Genomic DNA, 11,571 nt, shown 5'->3' with positions numbered 1-11,571 from the left:
GCAAGATTTTTATTTAATGTGATTGAATATAATTTTCTGGACTGTGTTTTTTTGCATACAATGTGGTTTCTTTCAAAGTTGTGGGGTTTTTTTTTTGGGTTTTTTTTTTTTTTTTTTTTTTTTTGCAGGGAGGGTGTTCTGTTATTTTTTCTTATTTTCTTTTTATTTATTTTTTTGTTAGACAAAGTCAGACTGTGAATTTAAGAAGCAAAACTGATTACAAAAAGTACCTGGAGAGCATTAATCAGTGGGAACTTGAGAAGTAGCAGACTCTCAGAGCTAGTGATATAATATTTTTCATCTTTCTTTTATCATAGAAAGGGTCTGTAGAAATATGTACTTGAATCACTAAAAATGTCCAGTTCTCAAGGATGCTGACCAACTTGGTATTCTTAGTTTTGATTTAAATGAAATATTTTCAGCATGTCGTTCATTTCCAAACAAATCAAACAAAAAAAAAAAAATCTTGAACCGTAAGTGATGCTTCACATTTCCTGTTGGAAAAGATTTCAGAAGCTCATAAAATGTCTCCAGCCCTTACAATATATCAAGTCATATTAATTTATGGTAGTCAATGATCAGTCAGAAATGGTGGAGGAGAGAGATGGAAAGCCTATAATATTTACTTTCTTTCAGAACTGTATATCAGAGGGCTGCTTTTTTTTTTCCTTTTTTTTTTTTTCTCCTTTATACACAACTCAGGCACAGCATCTCTTCTTTCTTGCTTCAGGAAAAAAAAAATGGAAAAAATGAAAGAAGGGAAAAAATCTACATATTTGTATTATATTATGTTCTCCAAGTAGCAAATTCCCTCTGCCAGCTATCTGTGGGTGTGCAGCCCTTCCTCAGGAACATACTGTATCTTCTGAGTTCCTGTGTTTGTGATATCACAGTGCTTTTGCTCTGAAGAACCATGAATGGGGCCATTATGAGGGGCCGACAGATAATTAAGATTCTGAGAGGGGTAGGCTGCTAAAAGCGTGTTTAGTGAGGAAATTACAAGGCCAATAAAAAATGTCTTTGCGAGTTCCAATTGTATTCTTTTCTTCAGTGGGTCTAATTTTTCAAGGTCTGGCTGGATCAAGATGAAGTTTTTTTTCATCCTTTTTTTTCCTCTCTACAACAGGAGCTGAGACTAGAATGTAAGTCCAAGTTAATGAAGCAGCCTCAAAGTTGAGGAGGAAGAGAATAAACTGCAGCTCTGAGGTACAGACCATTGGAGATTCCTCTTTCAAACCCTGCCTTTGCCACTCACTGGATTTATTTGATTTGGGAACAAGATAAGAATTCATAATATCTGATTTGTAGAAATAACCTGGAGGAAGGAAAAACAGTCAGAAATACTAACTTCAGATTTAATTTTCATCTCTGTTTTCTAAAAGTCTTTCTCATCTCTAATATCATTAAGCAAATACAAAGTACAGATTTTGGGGAAGTTGTGCACCGACTGACAAATGCATGTCCAAATAGCCCACAGTTCAGCACTTCTTTTTCTGTCAATATTTCGTGACCAGGAAAGGTTTGGAGCATAATTCTCTCCCAGTAATCTATCTTCTCCCTTTCTCTCTCTCTTTTTTTTTTTCTTAGTAAGAAATAGACCTGGAAATTCATTGCTGATTTCCCAGGAGTGTTATTCATGCCAGTTTATTTATGTATTTATTATTCAAGTGCAAACTATTCAGTTCCTTGTGGTAAACTGCAAATCAAACTGATAGAGGCAGAGGGCTGACTGTGACACCAAGTGCTGTAGAGACGAGTGCCGATGCTGTGGCTACTACTGCCCCTAAGTGATGAGGTGTGAGGACAATTCAGCCTCCTTGGTGCTCAGGTCTGCCCAGGCCTTGGCTAGAGCTGGAAAAAACCAGTATACTTTCACAAGGATTTAATTGTCTTCAGCAGGACATTTAATACAACTATGTTTTAACATGTGAGCATAACAGTTTATTGTGTTTAAGTGCTGGAACTGCCGCTAGGAGAAATCTATATCAAGGCTGATAAGAAAGGAGCAACTTCAACTTGTGATGTGGTCAATTGCAAAAATAAAAGATGTCTCTAATGTAGCACTTGTTTCTAGGCTTCCTTCTTCTTATTCCTGATTTTTCCACGACCATTTCTCATAATTTATTCACATCCATGTACACAGTCCTTCGTTACTGTGTGAAAAACCTACACAGGTTTTTCAAGGCAGCTCATTGATTACACAGAAGAAAAAGTGAAATTCATGTCAATGCTTAAAGAAATCAAATTAAAAGAGTTGTCATTTTACTTTATTGACTTAGTATTCCCTTTCATAACATAGGATAAAAATGTGAGTTTGAAATAATTGTGTTCCTTTGTCTGGTATCTTGATTTCCATACAGATATGCTGATTTACACTAGCAGAAGTCCTAATTGTTAATTCGAATGCCATCTTACTATGTCATCTTGGTAGAGACATAATGTTCCTGTATTTTTCATGCGACCTTGTCTCATCTGCAAAGCTCAAATTTCATTGCCACTCTGGGAAAGGTTATTGGTGAGAAATGTTTGAGCCTTAAATGGATTCTTAAATTTGAATAGGACACATTTTTTTTTATGTGTTGAAAACCAGGCTTAGATCCAAATACCTCAGAAACTTGAGAAGATTCAAACTTGATTTAGACTGAATTGTGCGACTTAAGTCTATTTCAAGTACATAATTCTGTACGCACAGAGTGCAAATCCACATGTACATGTGTGTGTGTACACACAGAGGCACAACATATGTATGTTGATACACAAATGTACATGTCTTGCTTTAGTCTCATACTTGGAAATAAGTGACTTATATATCTTTCACAGGAATTCCATCAGTGTTTACTTCCTTAAAGAGAATTCAAATTCTAAAAGTTTTTAAATAATTTATTGAGTAACTAAATAATTACTGATGGGAAAAAAAAAAAAAAAACAAACCAAACCAAAGGAATCAATTTCAGTTTTTTTTTTTTTTTTTTTTTAATTTCTCTCATTGGCCATGAACTAGATTTTAGACATAAATGTGAGTAGGGTATTTTAAATGCTTATTAGTTCCTTATCTTTGTTCTATATGGAGCTCAATGTAGATTTCAGTTTGAGTAGGACCATGAAAAGAAGAAAGCCCTCTTTATATGGCTAATACAAGGTAAATAAATGTTGGAAGTGTGAAGTAGTGATTGGCAGGCAGAGGGAAAGGATGTTGTATGGGATGGATGGCAAACCAGGGAATCAAAATGTGGAAATAAAGTAGACATAGAACCATTCTGGTTGTTTTGGAGAAAATCACTGTCTGACTCCTGGTTCTGCAGAAACAAAGACAGGGTGCCTGGATTTGAATCCTTTTTTACCAGCAAATCCAGTCTTCAGGATAGTTTGCATAACCCATTCCAGCTTTGGCTTATGTCTGTTCTGAATAAGCAGTTAAGTTTGGGTATTTTTCAGTTCCCTGTGGGTTGGCAGAGAAAAGATATGTAGCACAGAGGATTGAAGGAGATGATTTGTTTCTTTTGCTGGCCTGCATGGATGCACCTCCCTGAAGGCAGCAGCGTTCAGCCACTCTCATTCCCAGTACTGATTGGTGTACCAGGCAGAAGGTGCTGGTCTCACAGATAGAAAATGTTCAGTGCTCAGTGCTTCAAACACCTGTTTACAGAGGTTTATATAACTTAGGAGCATAATAGAGCTGTCTGCTGAAAACTCGGGGTGCTCTGAACCTGGTGGTGGTTCCAGCTTGGCAGGAATGGCTCAAATGGACACAGGAAAAACAGAGAAAGCAGTCAAGTGTTATATGCTGCCCCAAACCCTTGTTTATGAGTTTGTGCTAAACCTCTGCTGTACTGCAGACTCTTCCTATGAGAGTATCCAAATGTGTCGTTAGCATACCAAATCACAGGAGCCAAATTTCATCAGCGGGTTTGTGGCTGAAGCAGATTTTTATGTGTGTAATTTTTTCAATATGGATGTGACTTTAGAGCAGGACACAACACAATACAAGGGAGAAAATCAAACTTTGGCTTAAGTTTGTCTCACCTATGAACATATATAAGTTTAAAAAAAATTTACTTATCTGTTGAGAAAGTGCAAGGCTGGTGTTCCTCAGTTTGCAAAGACAAATATTTGGTTAATGCCAGCATTCCAAGGACCTGGACGAGACTTAGCTCTTTGTTACAAAGTGCCCTGCAAATCCAAGATATGAGACAGCTCCTGTCTCCAGGAATTTGCCTTCTCTGTTCATAACCTGCAAGGAGGGAGGATATCCTGCCTGAGGCATTGCAAGCGACTAACTGGAAAGCTGAAAGCAGAACTCAGATCTCCAGCCCAGTGCCTTGCATGATGAGCTTCACTCTGGATTGGTTACTGTTTTCCCACAGCAGTGCTCTGCTGCACTAATTGGGATTAGGTCCCCATTGCACTTAATGCTTCCTGAGCACAGAGGAGGAAGCAAATTCTGCCATGAAAAACTCAACAGTTGTAGCTGCTTAATTGATGGGGTTATTTTAAATCCAGTCAGTTAAATTGCTACGGTCACCCTTTATTATAGCCTAGGCAATTTTATTTCAAGTTAGCTTTAATCAATTAGGAATTGATTTTAGCTAAGTCAGTATAAGAACATCTGATCTGGTTTAACAAAATTGGTTTTAGAGAAGTGAAATGGGTGCAGATTCAGCCTGAGCCCAGAGGAGGCTTGCTTTCTCTTTTTGCCTGCTAATGATCAGGTACAGGATATCCCAGTAAAACCCCAGATCCTGCACAGCCTCAGCAGATCCTATACCAATCTTAAGCCCTGGCAAAATAAAACATAAGGCAGATAATGATGGTTGCCTTAATGAAGACTCTCTCCTCAGCAACTTGCACTCATATGCACAAGCACATCCTCATCCTGACTGCACTGGTCAGTGGAGGAGCTTTGGGAGCAGCAAGCGACATGCAAGTTAAGAACTTGCTAACTCGGCCTGCTAACAGCCCTCCAGGCCACTGAGGCAGCAAACCATCTTGGTCTTCCACTATGTGCTTTTAATGCATTTGTTTTCAGCCAGTTTAGTGTTTTGAAGAGATTTGCAAAGATGGCTGAGCTGGAGGTATGGCAAGGAAAGTGGCTGGGAGCAGGTGGAGGTAGGAAGAGGAAGCAGCAGATCTGCTTCTTGGCAGAAGCGTGGCACTATATTGTGAAAATGGAAATCCCAGGAGAACTGAGAATTATCAATAGAGAATTTTGAGCTATGAGCATTTCTAATGATGTCTTGCCTTCAGGGCTATGAAATATTTGCAAGGTTTTATGACACTTTTGAAGCTTATTTCTCCAAATGATTATTAAAAAAAACTCGATACTATGTTTAAAAAAAAAACCAAAACTTATCTTGTTCTCAATTTGCTGCTGTTGTTTTTATCATGATTGTTATGAGTTCTTGTATAGACACTCTTTATCACTGAATGTTGGAATCTTTCATTTCTGTTCTCATAAATGGTAAGAATAAAGCTACTGCTGTCAAGGACCCACTATTTCTGGTACTATCAGAAGAAAAAAAGCAGTATTTCTGCCTAGGACATGTTTACTTTGTGCTAGAGCCATTCCCATGCTTGACTTCTTCTGTAGGTACAAGTAGTGTTAATGAGGTGTTAATGTGTATGTAGGCGTCGAAGACATAGATTTGCCTTTGATCAGTCGGTGTTCTTTCCCTTTTTTTCTTCATTTTTTTCCCCCTAACCTCGAAAAGCTGTTTGCACTATGAAAGCCTCCTGACTTAACAGAAAATTTTCCAGGAGCTGTAAGAACTTCTGAAAACAATGTCTAGTGAAACTCCCACTGACTGCAGTGGGGTCAGTACTGCTCCTTTGATTACAATTGTTTGAAGAGCAAAAACATACTCCCAAGGGTTTGCCTACATGCAGTGTTCGTACTGCTTTAAATATATACTTAAAACTAGTATATTGAAAGCAGTATATAAACCCTAGTACAATGCAATTGTGCTATTATCAGGAAGTTATGCTGATCTTCTTTGATTGCACAAATGCAGATCAGACCACAGTCTCTCCCTATCTGTATTAGTATAACTTCAATGTTTTGTTTTTCTAATGCACACCTAAGGAGCTAACTTGGCACAGAGACTGGGTGTGTTAGTTTCTTGGTTTATAATTATTAACACACACAAAAAAAATGAAAGCAAGACATTTAAAGTGAGAAAGCTCCAGAAGATAGAAAAATTGTGCTCTCATCTTATTGATGTGGGCTTCCTTATCCTGTTGCCTTTATCTTTCTTATTCACTCCTGCTGACTTAAAGCAGCATCACCTCCTGTTTATCTGAGTCTCATGGAAAAAAACAATTGACTGGGGTGTGTGTGTGTGTAGTTTTCGTAAAGCAAACACGTACAAAGTGAAGTTGAAAAGGTTCAGGACTCACGTCTCCTTCCCCAGACTCTCTAGGCATCCACTTGGGACTCTGAGGCCTGGCACAATCATATATTCGAGTGGAAGACTGCGTGGGTTTCTGCATATGTCTCTCTTGGGACATCCTGTTTGCTGCAGTCATGCCTTACAAGCGGCCAAAAACAGACTCTACTGTCCCAGGTGCTGCACAGTCAAGCCAGCAGACAAGTCCTGCTCTGCACAGCAGCCTGAGCTGTGGTGTTGGCCTGGCCACATGCAGCAGAAGGGAGACGTGGAGCTCACAGTGGGAGACAACGGTGTGGTCGCAGCAGCCAGTGTGCTGGCACTGAGGCTGGTGGAGGGCTGAACATGGGAGGTTTCCCAAGAAGAGAAGCTGAAATGGAAAAGGAGGGAAAGTGAAGTGAGAAAGAGAAGCTGGGAAAGATGTATGCTCCAAGAAAACTGTGATGCAGGCTGGAGGAAGCAGCCCACTAGCACAAATTGACAACCCAGTCAAAACTGTATAAAAGGCTCCAGGAGCAGCTGGAGGCTCCCAGTGATGATGGCTCTGTAGCTTTCCCTCCTGGCTCTCTCTTCTACCTCCTGGTTGGGGTCTCATTCAAAATTCAATTTTCTCCCACAGGCCACATGGCAGGAAGGAGAATCAGGCTTGAAACATGGAGAATTGATTTAAAACAGCCAAGCTGGGCTCCTGTTCTAAAATCCTACTTTAGAGGATATCTGTCTCTCCCTTGTAACTATAGAAAACCCTGGTTTGATTATCCTTGCCAAACTTCAGTCAACCTTTGGAAGTGCTTCTCTTCCTCCTTTCTCCTAACTCCGAGAATGAGGTAGGAGGGTAGGAGAGGTGGCTCATTGCATAAAGCTATGTCCACGGGTTGTAAAGATGTAGAGTAGCTGAAGGACTGGGTCCCAGCCCCCTGCCTTATCTTCCTGTAATGAATCCAGTTCTGCCTGTTTGTGTTTGGAAGAATACAACAACTCCTAAAAATAGGAAAGGGAAAGTGTAAACATACTAGCAAAGGAGAGGCTTAGCAAACTATGCACATCCCTGTGTATAACTCTTATTTATAAGGTTTGTTGCCTGAACTTAGGCAAGCCTGCAGCAGCAGAGGTAAATCATGTGGCCCTGGAAGCATTTGCTGTTTCCTACATAGGCAACAGCTTCTATTTCTTCCTCCCCCACCCTAGTTTATGTTTTGCTGTCCCAGTTGGAGTTTAATGTGCTTTGCAGTTTCCTCTATTTTTCTTTTTGAGTGTGTTTTGATTTTTTCATGTTGAAGTCTCTGCCGACAAAAGGTGTCAGCCCATTTAACAGCTGCTGGGAGACAAGTGCTCCGTGGATACAGACAGCATGGCAGTGTGGGAGGCCAGACAAGGCATCCTTTGGGCAGGCAAGCACCACGTGTCCTTGGCCTCTAAATCCATTTTCCCCTTCAGCTGGGCTGCTTAGAGCACATCATGGACGATGCTGATTTTTGGAATGGGAGCTTAGTGCTTTGGATGTGAAAGCATGCTGTATGTTTTCACACCTGAAAGCTCTTCAAGGAGAGATCTGAGATCTTTCCTTTTATGCGCATACATTGAACTTTCTTTGACTGGCTTCAAACTATTTTTTTTTACCACATATGGTGATTGCTTCCAATGTGTGCTTATAGAAACTGGAGACATTTACATTCCTAGTTTAGGGAAGACTTGACAGATATTTGATTTGAGTTGGTTTGTTATTCCTAGTTCTGGCTTATTGCAACCACAGTGCCTACTGCTGTATCTCTATTGATTGCAGACAGACATCCTGAGGGATAACTCTGTCTTCCCTTTCATTTAAAAAGGAGAAAAAAAGGCATGTCTCCAGCCCTAGTACTTGTGAAGACAGACACAAATACCTAATGCAGACTGTTTGATGAGACTGAAAGTGTGTCACTGTGAGTTCTAAAACGTCATCATTTATTCACCCTGACTTCTCTGTCATACACTGAGGTACCCACAACACTAATGTGAAGAACTGCGCTGAAAAGGCTGCACAAGAAGAGTAACTGCAATTTTTTTGGGTTACACTAGCAGGACAGTGCTGAAGTGAAACCCTGAAGGACACCCAATCTGAATTCAAAACTCTGCTGACTCTATAGCAAAATTGCATCTGACATCCCCTACTCACATTCCCTTATTTCTGTCCAGACAGGCAAATTCCATCTGACCCCTGGATTTAGCAGGTTTGGGATAGTTTCCTTGAGCCTTGTCCAAAGAAGAAACAAGGAGATTTAGTTAATATTTGCATATCTAGAGCACAAGAGTCCCTGGGAGTTTCTCTGGCAGCCCAGATGTTTTTCCTAGTAGAAAAAGGCCCTGCCCATGTCCCATTGTCTCAGTAGACCAGGGGCGAAGGACAAGTATGATTATCTGCTGGCACTAAAGATCTTCCTTCTGTCATTATAGAAACTTAATCAAAGAGTCTGTTCCAGTTCTTCAGCATTGCAATCTCTTGCCTGACATATGTCGGCTGCTGTTCTGACTTTCTTTAACACACTGCAGGGTTTGACTGCTCTGAAAATGAAGGCAGCTTGTACAGGTAAAAGTGGGCCAGGGTAAAATCCTGGAGCATGTGTAGCAGTGGCAGTGCTATTCCTGCAGCAGGACACTCAGCACAGGTGAGTAGCCCAGGAGTTTACCTCTGGCCTTTCTGTTGCACATTGCCTAAGCGTTTGTGGGGGTCTCTGATGTATTGCCCCATGCCACCTCATTTAAAGCCAGCATGGCCAAGTTCTCAAAATCATTGAAGATTCCCACAAATGCAGGACTGTCTCACAGGATGAGAAAACAGTCAGTCTTCAGCTTTTTTTTACCTCTTTCCTACAGCTCCTAGAAGTGAAAATGAGGCTAGGAGAAATGGCAAGCATGATACTTGAAGCCCTAAAAATTTGCGGTTGCTGTGGTACAAATCTTTTAAAGCAACGTTCTTGCTCTACTTCATTTAATGAATTGATCCGATGGCTTGTGCTCCTGTGAAGCCACTTCCTCTTGCCCATTTAGTTTTCCTTCCTCCCTCTAAGCCCCAGAATGTAGACCTTTCTCATCACAGAGAAGGAGTGATCTCCTTCTATTGGAAGGAAATCTCTGCTCATTCCTGCCAAATGAGAGAAAATCAAAGTCCGTGCTGAGCAGCAGTAAAAGAGCAATGTTGCTGCCTGGAATTGCATCAGGAGCTCCTTCCGTATTAGACCGTGTAAGTGCTACAGCAGGGAAACAAGTAGCTGAGCCTGTTCAAAAGCCTATGAATTCTTTCTTGCATTAAGTTAATTAGTGAGAAATGAAACAAGAAGCTGGTGCATGAAAGAAAAGGATTACATATCTTGTATCTTAGTAGCTCAGTGGAATTGCAAGGAAAAGGGATCCAACTTGTAAGTGATAAGAAATAAGTGTTTTATCCTTGTTTCAATTTTGAGCAAAATTCACTGTGTGTTTTACCTGCTGGTGGACAGAGAACATTCAGCTGCTGAGGCAAACATGATAACAGAAAATCCAGGGAAATTTGTGTGACCAGTTAGTGCTCAAGCACAGTCCTGTCTGAACCATGTCCTACTGGCTGAGAAGCACCATCTAATTCCCTTCTGCTTTCACTCTAACTGGCTGATTCAGGGAGTAGGAAACTCAAAAATGAACACACTCACTCCTCCCCAGCACTTAGCAGCACCAGGAAAATATGGCAAACAGATGGGAGTCAATGTATCATCCAAATGAAATCCCACCCTTCATGAAAATGTGCCAGCTGAAGAGGAGACAGAATTCTTATTGGTGTCCTTTGCCATAGATAGCAAATGTGAATTTTTTGGCTCAAAGACAGCAGTGAGTGCTTTGCTTTTTTCCTCCTTTGGGTGCTTGTCATCTTGGCCAGGTGGTCTTTGAAGCTTGGGACATGCAGAAGCATGAGACTTTCCAGAGAAAGCTCCAGATGCCCTTGGCAAACTTGTTTTTCCTAAATCCTGCTTTCCTGCTGTCTGTGGCTGGGGCTGAAATTTTCACAGAAAAACTAGCAGGATAGTTAAGAAAAATCTAACAGGCTCTTGAGCTGCATTTTATGTGGACAAGATGTATTTCCATCTGGAGTTGGGGTGGCAGATTTTCCTTGCCTTGCTGACAGACTTCATGTTGTCATGAACAAAACTTGCTTTCAATGGGTATTGGGATCCCTTTCCTCTTCATGTGTTTCAATTGTGACATTTGGAAATGGTACTCAGGAAATCTCTCGCCATCTGGGTCTCCAGCAGCCTCAACACCTGCACCACTGATGCGCCCTCGCCTCTCTCAACAGTAAGTCCATCTCTTCCCCTGCAGCTGTCCCCTTTAGATTCTCTTCCTCAGTCTGTCAGCAGAGTCACCAACAGAAACCATCTTATGGATCCTGTTCAGTCCTTTTTCCAGCCTATAAACTTGACAGGAAACTTCTATATTTGCTCAGTTTCCATTACTTGCCACAAAGTGGGGAACGTTCCTGCAACATCTGAGGAGGCACAGATTTACCTGGAAGTCCCCCCACCTGTTCATAGGGAGCAAGACGTCACTTCAAAGCTCACAAGACAAGTACTTCAGTCTGAGTTTTGAAGGGGGCAGCTTAGGGCTGCCTCTTTCCCTTCTCAGCTACAGTGCAGCCTTACTATGTCCATACAAAAGGCTCTTACCCTCAGCTCCAGGATCACCTCTGCTTTGCTGAGCATCTCCATCAGCAGCAAACAGCCTGCTGAACAGTCCTCTTCCTTCTCTTCATCCTCTGTTGAGTTCAGGTGAGGGTGGTTAGGAGGAAGTTTTTCCTCTGGAACAGCACTGCTGATCTCTTCTCAGGACTGATGGTGAAGCTGAGGTCACCCCATGAGGTACAATGCACACTCATGCACTACTGCTAACCTGAACAGCCTGCTGGCACCTTCACTCACTATGGTAGCTTCCTGGTCTAGCTAAGCTCTGAAGGGCTTATCTGCTTCAAAATAAATCTGGGGTCTGGCAAGAAGTCTTGACTAGCTGTGCTTCTTGATCTAGTCTGTTAGCTTACAGACTTACCCTAAAGTACTTAGGGTCCCAAGCAGGGTAAACTAACAGACTAAAAGTGGTACATGGGTATGTGCAATTTTAAATTTTATACATGTTCATAATTATATGTACTATACTTTATATTTATATATAGTTATATACATATATA

The sequence above is a fragment of the Vidua chalybeata genome, chromosome 3 (genome assembly GCF_026979565.1).
Source record: "Vidua chalybeata isolate OUT-0048 chromosome 3, bVidCha1 merged haplotype, whole genome shotgun sequence".
Lineage (NCBI taxonomy): Eukaryota > Metazoa > Chordata > Aves > Passeriformes > Viduidae > Vidua > Vidua chalybeata.
The sequence above is the reverse complement of the archived record's forward strand: the minus strand, read 5'-3'. Positions refer to the sequence as shown.